Source organism: Musca autumnalis, unplaced genomic scaffold (genome assembly GCF_047663935.1).
Source record: "Musca autumnalis isolate F117 unplaced genomic scaffold, ASM4766393v1 scaffold_3, whole genome shotgun sequence".
NCBI lineage: Eukaryota > Metazoa > Arthropoda > Insecta > Diptera > Muscidae > Musca > Musca autumnalis.
Window position 1 is genome coordinate 33913041 of NW_027411866.1, and position 18402 is coordinate 33931442.

Sequence of the window (18402 nt, forward strand, 5' to 3'; positions counted from 1 at the left end):
CCACTGAGTCCGAGGACAGTTTATCTGCAACTGCAGCTGCTGGAACAACTGTGTTGTTGAGTTCGTCGTCAAATAAACTGTCCTCGGCCTCATCAGAAACACATCTGCGACTAGGACTAGGGGAAACCATCCGCTCCAACATAGCCAGGAGCTGCCTGCTCTGTTCAGCAAGGCTGTCCTCAATGAAGCCTATAATTGGTAGGTCTGGTCCGTCCCTTCCCGAAACTACTTTCTTGTCAACCGTAGGTTGAGTCGGGCAGATATAGTTGTGGTAGTGTCAAAGTCCATGCGGATTTGTTCATTGGGGTTTGGGTATTTTGGGGTTTTTTGGTTTTTAAAAATTTTGGATCCATACATCATCGATTTAATGGGGAATGGAGGTCAACCATGGCATAGTCCTCCTGTACCATAGCAAGGACTTGACAACTATGTCTATACTTCTTTGAGACGCCCAGGTTTTCAATGAGGCTCCGTTCTATTACAGTTGGTACCCTAACTGCAAACCTAGAACACCGATGGGCACCGATGGGCACGAGTTCGCCTGACACCCCGGCGTTAGGGGATCTCTGTTACGTAGGAGATCACTACGTGGGTAACCTTTGGTCGGCCACAATCTCCTCAGCCCGAGCTTCCAGAGGACTGGGCGGGGGGGATTGTGGCCTTAAGCCCTCGCATCGCGTCAAGATTGTTACCCTAATAGATGCCTTCTATACTATAGAGGCCTCTAACGGATGCCTTATTTTCTACAGAATTTTCCCAGGGAGGCCTTTTAATCGATAGAAGCCTCCCACAGAGTCCTTCTATTCTATAAAAGCCTGCCACGTAGGACTTCTATTCTACAGAACACACCAACGGAGGTCTTCTGTTCTATAAAACCACCCACAGAGATTTTTTGTTCTATAGAAGCCTCCCACGGTGGCCTTCTAATCTATAGAAGCCTCATACGGTGGCCCTGTAATCTATAGAATATGAGGCTATTTTATTAAAACCTTCTACGGGGGCTTTCAATATATATAAGCGTCTAACGGAGACTTTCTATTCTATAGCAGTATTCCGCTGGGTCTTCCATATAGCATCGTGAAAGGAACCATTTGATGCACATAATCCACTTATGGTCACTGTACTTTTAAAATTCATTACTAATGGTTGCAAATATTGACATAAAACTAGGGATACGTAAAATCGATTTTGGTTAATCGATTATTAGCCGTAAAATTTCTAAAAGTCGTAGTCGACTATTGACTGTGCGAAAATCGGAAAATCGATTATTCTTAATCGACTTTGGAAAGACGGAGTCAACTATTATTCGTAGTCGAGCATTAGTCATATTCCATTATTATTCGTTGTCGACTATTAATCGTGGACGACAATTAGTCGTAGTTGACTATTGGGTGTGCTAAAACCGCGTAATGGACCGTACTTTATATATATATATATATATATATATATATATATATATATATATATATATATCATTGTCGTTTATATTCGATTATAATCGGTTTTCGACGGTTAACGAATAATCGAAAGTCGACTTTTAGTACACTCTCAAATAATCGACTAACCGAAAATCGAGTTTTAAGTTTTACACGAAAACCGTATAATCGAAAAACCGATTATTGCAGTTCACTGCGTGTCCCTACATAAAACTCGATTATTTTCACATATTTTGTAAGTTTTTTTTTTTTTTGCATTTTCTTATAGTATTGCCTCTGTCCTTTCACGCTTACAAAATTTTCATGTGGCCTATGCATGCATTTTCACACATTCCGTAGTAGGAAGTGAGGAGGAAATCTTAGATGGATTTCTCCCAATATCACGACATTTATTTCATGAAACTACTCTGATGTGGACTTAGACATAGTTTGCGTTAACGATGAAATTTTAATTATATATTTCAAGTTTTTGCTGCTAATTTTTAAAAATGTTTCGTCCACTTTTTTCCATACACTTTTTACCATAACATATATTAAGCCGAAACACCCTGTGATAATAATTAATATGATGTGTTTGTGTTACCCTGTTAATAAGCGCAGACACTTACCTCATCATATTACTCTCCACCATTAACTTTAACATAGAAAAAAGCTTACCTGTAAAGAAAAGAATACAAAAGTAAATTAAAATAAACATAAACAGTTGTTAAGTTCAGCAATAGATGTCGCTAGTATTTTCTTATTATTAGTTAGAGAATCGCACTACTGCTTTCGATGGTGACAACATACCAAAATTAAATAATGATATTTAATTCGGAAAAATTTAAAGTTTGTGGCTAAAATGAAAACAAAAAGACAAATGTTTATTATGAATAGAACATATTTCGAAAAAAGTCGTAGAGGTTTCAGAGAAAGAATAAGTTTCAATTTTAGGGCCTGTTTCACTATGAAGAATGGAAATGAATGCGAACGAAAAACAACTTTTTGCTTTTCATGGTAATATTGACTTTGTTTTTGTTTCGAAATAACTACAAAATTTGAAAATCATACACGAGTAAAGTAGAGTTTCTTTCGTTCGACATAGTGAAACAGGCTGTTAGAGTCTAATAATAAATTTTGGACTATATTTTGAGGTATACAGTGACTTTCACTGAAAATGATGCAACCTGCAATAAAAAATGTAAACCTTGATAACTTGGTAATGAGTTTAGATTTTTTAACAATTCAAAAAACACTTTTGTAGACAGAAAAGTTGTCGTTAAGATGGCATACAAAAATTATCCGTTTACAGAACCGTTATACCAAAATTTTACTGGAAAACAAAAAATTGACATTTTTAAATGAACATTGACAAGGATGCACCACTATAATCGATAAATAATTTCCAAAATTTTCGCTTTTTGTGTGATTTTAGTAATCAGAATGATGGGATTATTGGTTCCCTATCTTTTTCAGTAGTTTTACATTAATTCCGATAGCAAAATTGATGTCCTGACGTAATTTTGGAATGATCGTAATTAGTGTCCCTTTGTAGGCAATTTGGCTAGAAATTTCTAGTTTTATAAGTTATTTTCCAAAAGATGACTATGAAAAATCATTAACGGCTCCGTTTAGAGAACGTACAAACAATTTAATGACATTTGAAAAGTCCTGTATCAGTCAGGCTTGCCCTATATTATACTAGTTTTTAAAGGCGTTGCCCTGATAGAGGTAAAAATCAGGGAATAGAACAACATTGTTTGCACTTTTCTTTGCAAATAGGTTTTAGAAACATTGTTAACAATGTCGAGATCATGTTTACTTTCATAAAAACAAAAATTTCAATACCCATTGTTGCCATTCAAGCCAAACAATACAAAACAACAGACCTTGTAGTAATTAACTTTCTATGAATATGTAACGACAGAAAAGTTTACACGGTGTTCTTGAACCAATTTTAAATGAAAGAAGCTTACACGTCAGAAGTTTTTTGCGGATTCTAAAAACATAATGTTCATAGATAAGAAAAATAAAAAAAAAAAACAAAAAACAAAAAAATCTCCGCAGCGTTTTTTAAATAAATCGCGATCAAAGTCCACTTTTGTAGGTTTTTTAGGTTTTCACGATTTTGCTTGGGAACCGCAAGACCTATCGAAATAGGATTAGAGAAAATATCGTAGCTGTGAAAATTCTCTACAAGATTGACCTTCATGATATTTTCGTAGGATTTACCGTTATTGAGATATAGAAGCTAAAATTGGGTCTATGCATTGACTATATCGCCTCCTTATAAAACAATGTCACGTACGGTGTGCCTTAACTAATTTTAAATAAAAACCGCTTACACCTGGAAAGTATTTGCGGATTCTAAAACACCAATGTTCATAGATGAGAAAAATCCAAAAACAATAAAAAATCGCTGAATTGATTTTTAAATAAATGGCGCTCAAAATTCACATTTTTAGGTCACATTTTTAGTTTTTTTTGTTAGGTTTTTACGATTTGCTTGAAAACGGTAAGCCTTACCGAAATGAGACTAGAGAGAATCTTATAGCTGTGAAAATTCTCTACAAGAATGGCAATCAAAATGTTTTCCTAGGTTGTACCATTTTCGAGATATATAAGTTTAAGTTGGGAAATTGCAGTCATGACATTGTTTTATAAGGAGGCGATACAGTCAGTGAATTGTCCCAAATTGAACTTATATATCTCAAAAATGGTAAAACCTACGAAAATATCAGAAAGGATAATCTTGTAATGAATTTTCACTGCTACAACATTTTCTCTAATCCCATTTCGATAGGACTTGCAGTTTCCAAGCAAAATCGTGAAAACCTAAAACCCCTAAAAATGTGAACTTAACTGGACATTGTAGTTTCAGAATCCGCAAAAACTTCCCAGGTATAAGTTCCTTTTATTTAATGTTGGTTTAAGAGCACCGTGTTTAGGAAAGGGGCAAGAACCACCCACCAGGAATGTTTGATAAAACGTGCAGAGCCGCTACGAAGGAGGAAGGGGCTACCCATGGTATGTCCTCCTTTGTGGATACCCCATAATCTCGAGAGAGAGTTATAAGAAGATAATAGGGATGGGAAAAAGTTTGGCAAAGATTTCCCACAAAACAAAAAAAAATGAAATAACGGGTGTGGAAATGTCGAAATGTAAAGAAGTAAGAAAGGGGATCCACAAATTTTAGCAAAATGTAACCATCAAACTGTTAGCTTTGATGCAGCCATCATCTAACAAAAAAATCTGGTAAAACAGTACACATTTCATAGATCTACTCGTACTCGGTCAACGATAATGCCACAAATTCATACCAATGAGAAGTTATTGAATGTATACTGCGTAGCCTGAATGCGGTCAGTAAAGCTGTTAGCGTTAAGTTAGTGTTAGTTATATACGGACTTTGTATACCTTCCGGCTAACGAGGTAAATATGCTGTGATACGACAAAAATGTATCTCATCAAAAATCATGGTTTTAAACCCCAAAATTTTTTGGACGAAATTCGTTTCAGACAATTTGGAGTCGATTTAGCAGTCCGTCTATCTGGCTGACTGGAGCGCAGGTTAACTCTCGAATGGACTAACCGATTTGCTCAAAATTTGGTTATCCTAATATTTTTCAAGACTTAAGCTGGGTACACATTGTCAGCTTTGAATGTCGATATTTCGCAATTATCGATAACTGTCAAACCGTCCAGCAACCACAAAATATTTTACGGTTGCATGATGAATGACAAAAATGAATGGCCACACTAGCAAGCAACAACAAAGCTGGCATTCAAAACTGACAATGTGTACCCAGCTTTAGATGAAGTTTGAAGATGGGCCATATCGGTTCACAGGGGTACCTCCCCCACAAAAGTTCAAAATTGTTCGCTAAATGGTGCGCAAGATAACTTTCGAAGGGAGTAACCGATAGGGTCCAAACATGACATGCATGTCGTAATACTTTATCCAAACATAAACCAGCTTCGACTATATTGGTCCACTCCTTCAGGTACCTCCTACACAAATTTTCAACATTTTTGACAGTTTAGTTTGCAGTTTAGCATTTCTTGTCATATCGGGAAATTTTTTGCAGTAGATTATGCTCAATACGATACATTTTTTTTCGGAAACAAGTCCATACTTCGTGAAATATTGTCCCAAAAGTTCTAAATAACCCTGTCGGCACAAATTAAAATGACTGATGAGCATATGAAATCTTACGAATTGAGTGTCTGATGTGGCCAAAAGGCCTAAATTTGAACAAATATTTGCAGAATTTAAGGTCAGTTCGAGGATCGTTTGAATTTTTTTATCGAAAGCACTTCTTTTGGAATTGTTTACAGCGATATATTGTTATTCGTGGACAACTCCATGCTTCCGGACTTTATGGTCCAAAAGCTCCGCGGTGACCAACTAAATTGCCATTGTGACATTGGTTCAACCATTGCACATCGTAATATTTCTTTCACATTTACATAAGTCATGTTCGAATATGGTCCCCAAATAATTTCAAAATTGTTCCCATTAATTTCAAAATTGTTTGCAAAGATGCAATTTAATTACATGTCTAGGATAGTTGTAAAATGTTTACAGCAGGTAGTTCTTGTGGCTCATATTGCCACGTTATAATTACCCTAAAGCTGTAAAAACCCTACTGACACGATATATGGCTCCTAAAGAGAGTTTTCGATTTGCATCAATCTTTGCACATTTTTATCGTTTTTCCAACCATACATCAAATTCGAAGATGTACTATATCGGTCCACTTCTTTCGGTACCTGCCCCACAAACATTTAGGTTTAAGAACAGATTTTGATGTGTTCGGCGATAAATTTTTAACTTTCGGATTTCGGATAGTTCTCGCAGTACTCATTATAACTGTATTTTTTTTTTTTTTGGAAAAACAAGACATACTGGGTTTTGATACTTTTCAATATATCACAGGGTGAGGGTATATCTCTGTCGGCAATGTCGACTGATAGTTCTTTACTTGTTACATTACATTTCTAACTCGTTGTATTAAATGTGACACGTATTAGTTCTAGAAGTACCGTTAGTTATTATATTTTTGTCTGGAAATATCGAAAATCGGTCGGTACCGTTTTATGGGGGCTATATTAAAATGTTGACCTGCAGTGACAAATTTCTGGGGAATAGTTTTGTAGCCCCAAAGAAGGCTAAATAGCAATCTTGGGCCATTTATGTACGATAATGACGCTAAAACTAAGATAACTAAGAAAATCGGTAGGAACCATTGTATGGGAGCTAAGAAAATTATACCAGTACTGACATACATATTTATGAGGAAAAGTTTTGTAGCGCCAAAGAAGACTAAATAACAATTTTCAGACATTTCGGTGTGATAAAAACTAAGACAAATTTCTGGTGGGGGTGGGGCGAGTTTTGTAGCCCCAAAGAGGACCAAATACGAAATTTTAGCCGTTTTGGCGTCATAATAAGGCTAAAAACTTGAAAATATCAAAGTCGGGAAGTACCGTGGTGGCTATATTAAAACGGGGACCAATATAACCCATTTGCAATACCTAACATTTTAGGAGTAATAGAAACTTCTTTACCAAATTATAAAGCTCTGTCCTAAATATTGCGAGCTGTATCTTAAGAACTAAGTAGTGCGATATGACTTAACCTAAGTTAAACTAGTGTGTACAAGGGAGAGGGACAGTGTTTATATGTGTACGAACCCAACTGCATTAAATATCATGCAGAGGTGAGAAACATAGTTAGTTATCTCACATGTGGCAAGCAAACGTGCTACACATGCTTATCGGCCTGCAGCCTAGATTACATCCAGTAATCTAACACAGACATACCACATGTAGCTATGAAAAGTCTTACCTCATTTTATTCGAACGACCTCTTACAACAAGAGACAGTCTGCCTACCAAATGTTTATCACTTTCAAGTAGACAGTATATTAAAAATAGATACCTGCTCAACTAAATATCCCTCTCCTCTAAACACGTAACCCCCACCAAGGCATTCACTATCTTTATTATAAAATCAACCTGTTCGCTACGTGAACAGCTGTCATAAAAAAAAAAAAAAAAACATTGTTCCACAACATCCCATACGGGACAAGGGTGACTTCTCTCATATCAATGAGTGCACCCCGATTCATATTTAGCTCAATGATATGGGACCTACTGTTTATCGCCGAGTCCGAACGGCGTGTCCTAAGACACCACTTATAGAGAAGTTTTTCAAGGCTGAAATACTCAGGAAATGTCGCCAACATTACTGAGGGGTATTTTGCCACCGTTGAAAAATGTTTGGTGTTGCCTGGCCGGGGAATCGAACCACCGACCTTCTGCGGTGGCATAAAATATAGGCCTACATATATCCAAAATTTTTGGAGTAGAGTTTTCCGATTACTGACAACAGTAAATGTCAAATTTAAATAGTTTTGACAATAAATGTAGTTTAAAATCTGAAAACACCTAAAATAGTCGAAAACGTTACTTAGGAGCTATACGAAAACCATATCCACAATTTTTGAGAGAGAGAAGTTCTCTAACCACTATTTTATCTACCGTAAACAACGCCTGAATGGAATTTTAGAGCCCTATTTCAATGACCTGATTTATAGTAAAACACTATTGGTCTATTCCTTTACTTTTTTCAACCATAACAAGTAAAAAAGTATCAGTCGGCTTTGCCGACAGAGATATAACCTCAGCCTATGTGAATTGAAACTTTCATCTACGGACAGGTCGAATGTATTTAGGGTGTTTTCAGAGTTTTGTGGGCCTTTTTGGACATTTGAATTTGCCGACAAAAAAAGTGGATTAGGATTAAAGATTAATAGTGTTGCGCAGGAGATACTTGAAGCAATGGACTGACAAAGTCCATTATGGAAGTGGATCTTATCGCACCCACTAGTCATTTGAATGTGTTATCGTATACATTTTGACCAGTATGCCAGTAAACATAGGCTTGTCCATGGAAAAACTAATATCGCTGTAAACAAGACCACAACGAACAGCATCGGTATACATTTCGAAAGGAAGGTCGAACAGACCCTAAACTGCACTTAGACACAAATGTTGAACTTTTGTCTGGGAGGTACCCTAAGCAGAATATCGATATGGGCCATTTTAGAAGTTAAACTAAATTTGAACAAAATATTAGGAGATCCAAAGCCTGCATACCATTTTAGTGACCTTTTTTAAATATTTAGGGAAAAGTACTGGAAGTTCTGGACCGGTATTACCTATCTTCGAACTGAAACTAGGTTTGGACAAAACATAACGATGGCCAAATTTTGGACCAAATCGGTTGATCAGTTCGAGAGTTACGCTTCTCTCCAGCCACTGCATATGGTGCCATTGTGGGTTTTAAGCTTTCGGGCTGTTTTCTCAAAAAGTATGGACTTGCCCCTGAAAAAACTTTTACCGTCGTAATGGAGGCAGCGAATGCAAGTTGCTTCAACAAAAATCAAAGTTATTCGAGAGCAGGTCTTAAAGTGAACTTATCCGAAATTTTGTGTGGGAGGTACCCGAAGGAGTAGACAAATATAGTCCATATTCGAATCTGATTCTTGTCTAGTAGATATATTAGGATGTGTAAAGCATGGTCCGTGCTTTACTTACTTACTTACTTAGCTGGCCCATTACAGAACATTTGTTCTATAGGCCGAACTAAGAAGAGATCTCCATTCCTCTCTATTTGTTGCTTTGCACTCTGGAATACCGCGCCTTTTCATCTCATCATCCACTTGTTTGCGCCATCTATTCCTTGGCCTGCCAATTCTGCGTGCACCGCCATGTGGCATGTATTCATACGCCTTTTTAGCGGGTTCATCATCGCTCATTCTTATGATATGGCCTAGCCAACGCAATCGCTGCATCTCGATACGTTTAACAATATTGATGTCGTTGTATAGCAGATACAGCTCGTGGTTCATGCGACGTCGATATTCACCGTCAACGCAGATTGGTCCGTTGATCTTTCGAAGAATTTTTCTCTCAAACACACCAAGCACTGCCATGTCTGCTTGCGCAAGTACCCAGGCTTCGGAGCCATACATCAGCACGGGTAGCATCAGTGTTTTGTAGAGCGTTATTTTTGTTTGACGAGATGTGGCTTTGTTTTTAAACTGCTTACTTATGAAAGTAGCATCTGTTGGCCAACACAATTCTTCTTTTTATTTCACAACTGATGTCGTTTGTTGTGTTGACGGAGGTGCCGAGGTAGACGAAGTCTTTTACTACCTCAATATTATAGGAACCAACTTCCACAGTCGTTCCGAGCTCAATGGACGCATTGCGCGTCGACACCATCAACTTGGTCTTCTCACCGTTTACCGCCAGACCCACTTTAGCAGATTCTCTTTCGACCTTTGATCGATCTGATCGACTGATCGACCCATGATGTCTATATCACCAGCATAAGCAAGTAACATGTGACTATTGGTGTAGATTGTGCCACTTCTTTTGACGTTTGCCTCTCGTATAACCTTTTCTAGCAGGATGTTGAAGAGGTCACACGAAATGCTGTCTCCTTGTCTGAAACCTCTTTTGGTACCAAACTCTTCGGAGAGGTTCTTTCCTATTTTAACTGAGGACCTCGTGTCAGTTAAAGTCATTTTACAAAGCCGGATGAGCTTTGCGGGAATACCAAATTCAGACATGGCTTGGAATACCTTTGAACGCAGCGGGCTGTCGAAGGCTGCTTTATAATCTCTTGGGTCTTCTCCAGGATTTGCCGCAGGGTAAATATCTGGTCAATGGTGGACTTGCCAGGTCTAAAGCCGCATTGGTATGGTCCAATTATCTCGTTGACCATTGGCTTAAGTCGTTCGCACAATATCCCTGACACGATCTTGTAGGCAATAGGGAGTAGACTTATGCCCCTATAGTTAGAGCATACAGTCTTATCTCCCTTCTTGTGGACGGGGCACAGGATACTCAGGTTCCAATCGTCGGGTACTCGTTCTTCCTGCCAGATGGTGCTAACTAGCTGATGCATACACCTTATCAGCGCGTCGCCTACGGTTTTAAACAGCTCGGCTGGTAAGCCATCGGCTCCTGCTGCTTTATTATTCTTCAGCCGGTTGATTGCTGTTTTTACCTCATCTTGGCCGGGCGGTATACATTCTATACCATCTTCTGGGATTGGATCTGTGGTATCATCGTCTTCGCTACTATTGGATACCAGCAGATTGGAGAAATGTTCCTTCCATATCCTGAGCACGCTATCTGTATCTGTTACCAGATTACCTTGCTGGTCTCTACAGGAAGATGTGCCTGTACCAAAGCCATATGTTTGATGTTTCACTCTTTGGTAGAATTTTCAGACTTCATTCTGGCTCCTGTACATCTCGATTTTTTCACACTCCCGCTTCTCCATTTCTCTCTTTTTCTTGCGGAAAAAACGTTTCTCTTCTCTCCTTTTCTCGTGCGCTACGCGTTGCTACTGATTGTAAAGTAGCTCTATATGCCGCATTTTTCTCTTCGGTAGCAGCACGACACTCCTGGTCATACCATGAATTCCTTTGTGGAGGTCTCTGGAATCCAAGTATGGATTTTGTGGCTGTTTGCATGCCATTGTGTTGTTATGTTATCGGGACAAGGAGTGCTCGCGTTAAGCAATTGGGCTAGTTGAGTGGAATATGATGTGGCTATCTGTTGTGTTTGCAGCCTATCGATGTCCAACTTCCGCGTTGTGTCTGCTCGTGTTTTATTTGCAACGTTTAGACGGGTACGTACCTTTGCTGCAACAAGGTAGAGGTGGGCGATTGTCGTGTTCGTGTCACTAGAAAACACGACACAACAACAAATACACACATAAACAACAACAGCACTCTAGCGACGAATAAGTATTAAACCTTTTAGCTTTGTTGTATCGTGTTTTCTAGTGCCACGAAACACGACAATCGCCCATCTCTACAACAAGGTAGTGGTCCGAATCAATGTGTGCGCCTCTGAACGATCGTACATCCAACACGCTCGATGAATGTCTTCCATCTATCACAACATGATCAATTTGATTACTTGTTCTTTGTTCTGGAGACAGCCAGGTGCCCTTATGAATATCGAGATGATTAAATCTGGTACTGCTAACTACCATGTTTTTTGCAGCTGCAAAGTCTATCAGCCTCATACCATTGTCAGATGTTTCACTGGGGAGACTGAATTTCCCGACTGTTGGGCCAAAGATATTCTCCTTTCCAATTTTTGCATTAAAATCGCCTAGAATGATTATAATGTCATGGGCAGGGCAACGGTCATATGTTTCTATTAAGCGCTCGTAAAATATATCTTTGGTCTGTTCGTCCTTTTCTTCAGTGGGAGCATGAGCGCAAATAAAGCTGATCTTGAAGAATTTAGCTTTTATTCGAATTGCAGCAAGTCTTTCATTCACTGGGGTGAAGCTGGATACCAGATGTTTTAGTCTCCGACTAACTACGAATCCGCAACCAAACTCATGCTTTACGTCATGGCAGCTATAATACAGTGCGTCAACTTTTAGGTGTTGTTGTGACGCCTTTCCCAATCCATCGTATTTCCTGTATGGCAGTAATATCGGCCTTGTACTTTTCAAGTACATCTGCCAATGCGAACATTCCAGGTGCAGATTCGCAAATCATGGTCCTTAAAACGTTTGCGGGGTTCGTCAACTTTAGAGGGGTTTGTTTTTCTTTTCTTTCGTTTTTTCATAATAGGCTGTTTTTTCTAGAGGAGGGTTACTAACCCGACGCCCAAACCCAAGTTTTTAACTTTCTTATGGGTGAACGCGCAGCACATGTTAGCTCACTACCTTTAACGGGTGTTAAAGGCAGTTTCCCAGGTGACACCACGAGGAGGTCAGTGTCCACTTGAGATGAAAGAGGGACCAAGATAAATCCTGGGCTTTGCCATGTTAAAACCGGTCAGGACCGTTCCTTGGTATCTTCCATCCCCTACGACATACCTGCTCAACTAAATATCTCTCTCCTCTACACATGCAACCCTCACCAAGCCATTCACTATCTTTATTATAAAATCAACCTGTTCGCTACGTGAACAGCTGTTATAAAATGTATGCCTACATATGTACATATATCCAAATTTTTTGGCGTAGAGTTTTCTGATTACTGACAACACTAAATGTCAAATTTAAATAGTTTTGACAGTAAATGTGAAAACACCTAAAATCGTCGAAAACATTATTTGGGAGCTATAAGAAAGCCATATCCACAGTTTTTTAGAGAGAAGTTCTCTAACGACTGTTTTATCTGCCGTAAACAACGCCTGAATGCAATTTTAGAGAACTATTTCAATGGCCTGATTTATAGCAAAACACTGTTGGTCTGTTCGTTTACTTTTTTCAACCATAAAAAGGGAACTCTTCTTAATTCCTTTGTGCAGCCTTTTCCTGTATGGGAATGCTTTTAGGATAACTTGAAGATACTTGCACGTAGAGGAACATGCCCTGTATGACAGCTACGAACATTACGGGTAGTTCCAAGGAACACAACTTCACTAACAGTTCATCGTATTTTTGGAATGCTTTTAGAATAAAAGTTGCATAACGTAAATGAACAGGCCACATCCCACTGCTACGAACAGTACGGGTAGGCATACATCTTTACCAACAACTTATCGTATTTTTGTTAACAACAAAGTTGGTTGCCGACGGCCAGTAAGCTCTTCATCATAATGTTGGCTTGCTTTTCCTGAACATTTTGGGAGTAATAAGCGGTGTCGCATTCTCTTCTATCGAACAATCAGACTCGGTGATAAAAATATGGTCCAATATCATTGAGCTAAAAATCGGACATGAAAATAAATTTCCGTTTATCTCTTCTTGGATGTTCGTGGGAAATGTCTATGTATTTTGATAACCAATTTTTTTTTGGTAAACGATATCGATAACCATCTGCAGGTGATTATGGGTGATGGCATGAAGATCAATGTGCCCATATATCATTGTAAACACTTTGCACATAACTACATACCGAAAGGTGTTATTTTGAACTGAATTATTTAACTAAACAAAGGCAATAACAATGCCAAACAAACAAAACAATTGACCAAACTAGCAACAACAACAAATTACAGATATTCAACGGGCATTTTGTTAACAAAAATAAATGGCAAAACTGCGCGACCAACAAGCTATTGAAACAATTACAGCCCGGCACCTTGTGTAGATGTACACAGCGAGCAGAGAATGATGTGGAAATGTAGTGGAAAAATATTTGTTGCACTCTTCAAATGTGATAGTTTAGAAATCTCCGCTTTACAAACTACCAGCTATAAATCCACATTTTATGGCCAAACACTCACCGAACGAAAATCGAGACTGCCCGCCCGGGGTAATAAATTTCCCGCTTTTTTCCATGGTTTGAAATGTCCATTTTGGCGGCCAGCCTGAACAATGCTTTTCGGCTAATTGCAGTGCGAAATGTTGTTTTGTTTAATTTTTTTCTTTTTTAATGATGAAATGTGTTATTGTAATACATGTCTAAATACGGGGCTATGCCTGTGGACTCGGTTGGGGGTAGAGCCAAGCATACAACTTCATTGTGAAAAAGTGCAAAAACAGTGCATGAAAAATTAACAATTAAAAATGCATTACGTTTAGATGGTGTTGGAGGATTTTGGTTTGGGGTTTTTATTTGTTTGGTTGCCAGGCAAATATTTGTTTAGTTTTTGTGTGCCCACAATTTTTTTAACCAATAAGAAAATTTTAATTTCTTTATTAGCTATCCTTGTCTAATTTAGTTGTTGCTTCACTGGTTTTAATGGGATGATTTTTTCTTGGAGTTTGCAATGGTGTGATAATGCCTATGGCAACTTCAGTTTAAATATTCCTAGGCAAATTGGTTTCTTCAAACGCACCCCTTACTTAGTCAGGAAGTGGGTACAAAAACCATAATTTCCCAACTTCATTATTTAAATGCTAATAACTCATAGATTTTCTTGCCACATACCTCCGACCCAGCCGGGCAATAAATTATGCAGTTCCTGCAGTTATTTCATTTGATGGAAATACAAATTTGCCAAATAAATACCATTTCCATGGCATAACAATTAAACTTGCGAGAGAGAGAAAAAAGGGAATTTCCATATATATTGTGCGTTACTTCCTTATGGCGGCAGACACAATGCAATTGCGAGGCCCTGAGAAAAGGCAATTTGCAATTCCAACAAAAATTGTGTGGCTTGGTGCAACGCATTGCTAATAAAGAATAAATGAATTTATTTACAAAGATATTCAACTCAAGCGCCAGCCAGCCAGCCAACCAGACAGTCAGTCACTCGCCAACCAACTCAGATGAAGAGAAAATTGAAAAAATCTGCTTCACGCATTGTGTGGAAAAGCGAGGCATAACCTTCCAATGGAAGCAACATGTAAGCGCCCGCAATGGCCATTATTGTTTCTTAACTTTATTATATTGTGTTTTTTCTACGATCCTGTTATGTTTTGTTTTATAAATTTTATGATTTATTATTTAAAGTTTTATGTGTAAGAAAGTAGTAACCCGCCATCATCATCTTCATAAACCTCTAATGAAATGTTAGTTATGATTGTAATTGCCATTTTAATCTGACTGATGTAATTAATTGCTACCAACTATCGTATTGCACAAAAAACCTTGTTCAATTAAAAAGTTTTAATTTTATTGTTTTTTATATTGTTAATTGATTTTTTTTAAATAAATTTGAAGGTCAATGGTTCCTTATTTTTGGAGAAAAAAGGTACCACTTGCGAATTTCCAACTCTGCATAGTGTGGCCTAGAAGTCGTCTAAAAAGACGGCCTAGGGGTCGTTTTCATAGACGGCCTAGAAGTCGTCTTCATAGACGGCCTAAAGGTCGCCTTCATAGACGGCCTAGAGATCGTCTTAATAAACGGCCTAGAGATCGTCTTAATAAACGGCCTAGAGATCGTCTTAATAAACGGCATAAAGGTCGTCTTTATAGACGGCCTAAAGGTCGTCTTTATAGACGGCCTAAAGGTCGTCTTTATAGACGGCCTAAAGGTCGTCTTTATAGACGGCCTAAAGGTCGTCTTTATAGACGGCCTAAAGGTCGTCTTTATAGACGGCCTAAAGGTCGTCTTTATAGACGGCCTAAAGGTCGTCTTTATAGACGGCCTAAAGGTCGTCTTTATAGACGGCCTAAAGGTCGTCTTTATAGACGGCCTAAAGGTCGTCTTTATAGACGGCCTAAAGGTCGTCTTTATAGACGGCCTAAAGGTCGTCTTTATAGACGGCCTAAAGGTCGTCTTTATAGACGGCCTAAAGGTCGTCTTTATAGACGGCCTAAAGGTCGTCTTTATAGACGGCCTGAAGGTCGTCTTTATAGACGGCCTAAAGGTCGTCTTTATAGACGGCCTAAAGGTCGTCTTTATAGACGGCCTAAAGGTCGTCTTTATAGACGGCCTAAAGGTCGTCTTTATAGACGGCCTAAAGGTCGTCTTTATAGACGGCCTAAAGGTCGTCTTTATAGACGGCCTAAAGGTCGTCTTTATAGACGGCCTAAAGGTCGTCTTTATAGACGGCCTAAAGGTCGTCTTTATAGACGGCCTAAAGGTCGTCTTTATAGACGGCCTAAAGGTCGTCTTTATAGACGGCCTAAAGGTCGTCTTTATAGACGGCCTAGAGATCGTCTTTATAGACGGCCTAGAGGTCGTCTTTATAGACGGCCTAGAGGTCGTCTTTATAGACGGCCTAGAGGTCGTCTTTATAGACGGCCTAGAGGTCGTCTTTATAGACGGCCTAGAGGTCGTCTTTATAGACGGCCTAGAGGTCGTCTTTATAGACGGCCTAGAGGTCGTCTCTATAGACGGCCTAGAGGTCGTCTCTATAGACGGCCTAGAGGTCGTCTCCATAGACGGCCTAGAGGTCGTCTCTATAGACGGCCTAGAGGTCGTCTCTATAGACGGCCTAGAGGTCGTCTCTATAGACGGCCTAGAGGTCGTCTCTATAGACGGCCTAAAGGTCTCTCAATAGACGGCCTAGAGGTCGCCTCTATAGACGCTCTAAAGGTCGTATTTATAGTCGACCTAAAAGTTCTTCATAGACAGGCAAGAGGTCGTCTTTTTAGGCGGCCTAAGGTCGTCTTTATAGACGGCCTAAAGGTCAGTCTTTATAGAAGGGCTAGAGGCTGCCTTAGTAGACGGCCTAGAGGTCGTCTCTATAGACGGCCTAGCGGTCGTTTCTATAGACGGCCTAGAGGTCGTCTCTATAGACGGCCTAGAGGTCGTCTCTATAGACGGCCTAGAGGTCGTCTCTATAGACGGCCTAGAGGTCGTCTCTATAGACAGCCTAGAGGTCATCTCTATAGACGGCCTAGAGGTCGTCTCTATAGACGGCCTAGAGGTTGTCTCTATAGACGGCCTAGAGGTCGTCTCTATAGACGGCCTAGAGGTCGTCTCTATAGACGGCCTAGAGGTCGTCTCTATAGACGGCCTAGAGGTCGTCTCTATAGACGGCCTAGAGGTCGTCTCTATAGACGGTCTAGAGGTCGTCTCTATAGACGGCCTAGAGGTCGTCTCTATAGACGGCCTAGAGGTCGTCTCTATAGACAGCCTAGAGGTCGTCTCTATATACAGCCTAGAGGTCATCTCTATAGACGGCCTAGAGGTCGTCTCTATAGACGGCCTAGAGGTCGTCTCTATAGACGGGCTAGAGGTCGTCTCTATAGACGGCCTAGAGGTCGTCTCTATAGACGGCCTAGAGGTCGTCTCTATAGACGGCCTAGAGGTCGTCTCTATAGACGGCCTAGAGGTCGTCTCTATAGACGGCCTAGAGGTCGTCTCTATAGACGGCCTAAAGGTCGTCTTTATAGACGTCTCTATAGAAGGCCTAGAGGTCGTCTCTATAGACGGCCTAGAGGTCGTCTCTATAGACGGCCTAGAGGTCGTCTCTATAGACGGCCTAGAGGTCGTCTCTATAGACGGCCTAGAGGTCGTCTCTATAGACGGTCTAGAGGTCGTCTCTATATACGGCCTAGAGGTCGTCTCTATAGACGGCCTAAAGGTCGTCTTTATAGACGGCTAAAGGTCGTCTTTATAGACGGCCTAAAGGTCGTCTTTATAGACGGCCTAAAGGTCGTCTTTATAGACGGCCTAAAGGTCGTCTTTATAGACGGCCTAAAGGTCGTCATTATAGACGGCCTAAAGGTCGTCTTTATAAACGTCCTAAAGGTCGTCTTTATTGACGGCCTAAAGGTCGTCTTTATAGACGGCCTAAAGGTCGTCTTTATAGACGGCCTAAAGGTCGTCTTTATAGACGGCCTAAAGGTCGTCTTTATAGACGGCCTAAAGGTCGTCTTTATAGACGGCCTAAAGGTCGTCTTTATAGACGGCCTAAAGGTCGGACCTTAGCCACGTTTGGCGACGTAACGCTGACTGATTCGAAAAGGCGCGCCTGTTATTTTAATCGACAGTTTGTCGAGAACTCCTGTAGTGATAGGGCGAAGATTACTACGTAGCCGTTGTCCCCATACAAAATTTCGGAAAAGTTCAGTTTAGGACCTGCTCTCGAATCGAATCACTTTGATTTTTGTTGAAGCAAAAAAAACAGCCCGAAAGGTGTAAAAAACCCCATATGGCGTCATATGTAGTGGCTGGAGGGCACGATAACTCTCGAACTGATCAACCGGTTTGGTCTTCGTCATATTTTGTCCAAACTTAGTTTCAGTTCGAAGATAGCAGTATTTAAAAAAGGTCACTAAAATGATATGCCCGATATCTCTTGAACGGGGCAATCAATTTGTTCGAAGATCCTATGGAAATGTATACCGAAGCTGTTCGTTGTGGTTCTGTTTACAGATAACCCACTGAAATGACTATAGGGGGGCGAAATCTATCGAAAAGATATGACTCCCAAAATAAGGTCCACTTCCATAATGAACTATGCTGGTCCATTCCTTTAGTTACCTCATGCGCAATACTTTTGAACTTTAATCCTAATCCAAATTTTTGTCTGCAAGTTCAAAGGTCCAAAAAGGGCCACAAAATTCGATATGTCCGTAAATGA

General features: G+C 39.7%; 1 protein-coding gene across 2 annotated transcripts in view; it reads right to left on the minus strand.

Annotated features, from left to right (window-relative positions):
• The window catches only part of Flo2 (flotillin-2), a 580663-nt gene that overhangs the window by 380918 nt on the left and 181343 nt on the right, over window positions 1–18402 (minus strand). The window contains exon 1 of one of the 2 annotated variants that reach the window (XM_073979125.1): window positions 2045–2094. The exons of the other annotated variant lie outside the window; for it this stretch is intronic. The gene's annotated coding sequence lies outside the window, so the exon portion shown is untranslated. Of the gene's footprint in view, window positions 1–2044; window positions 2095–18402 lie in introns of those variants that run through there. 2 annotated transcript variants of the gene reach the window in all.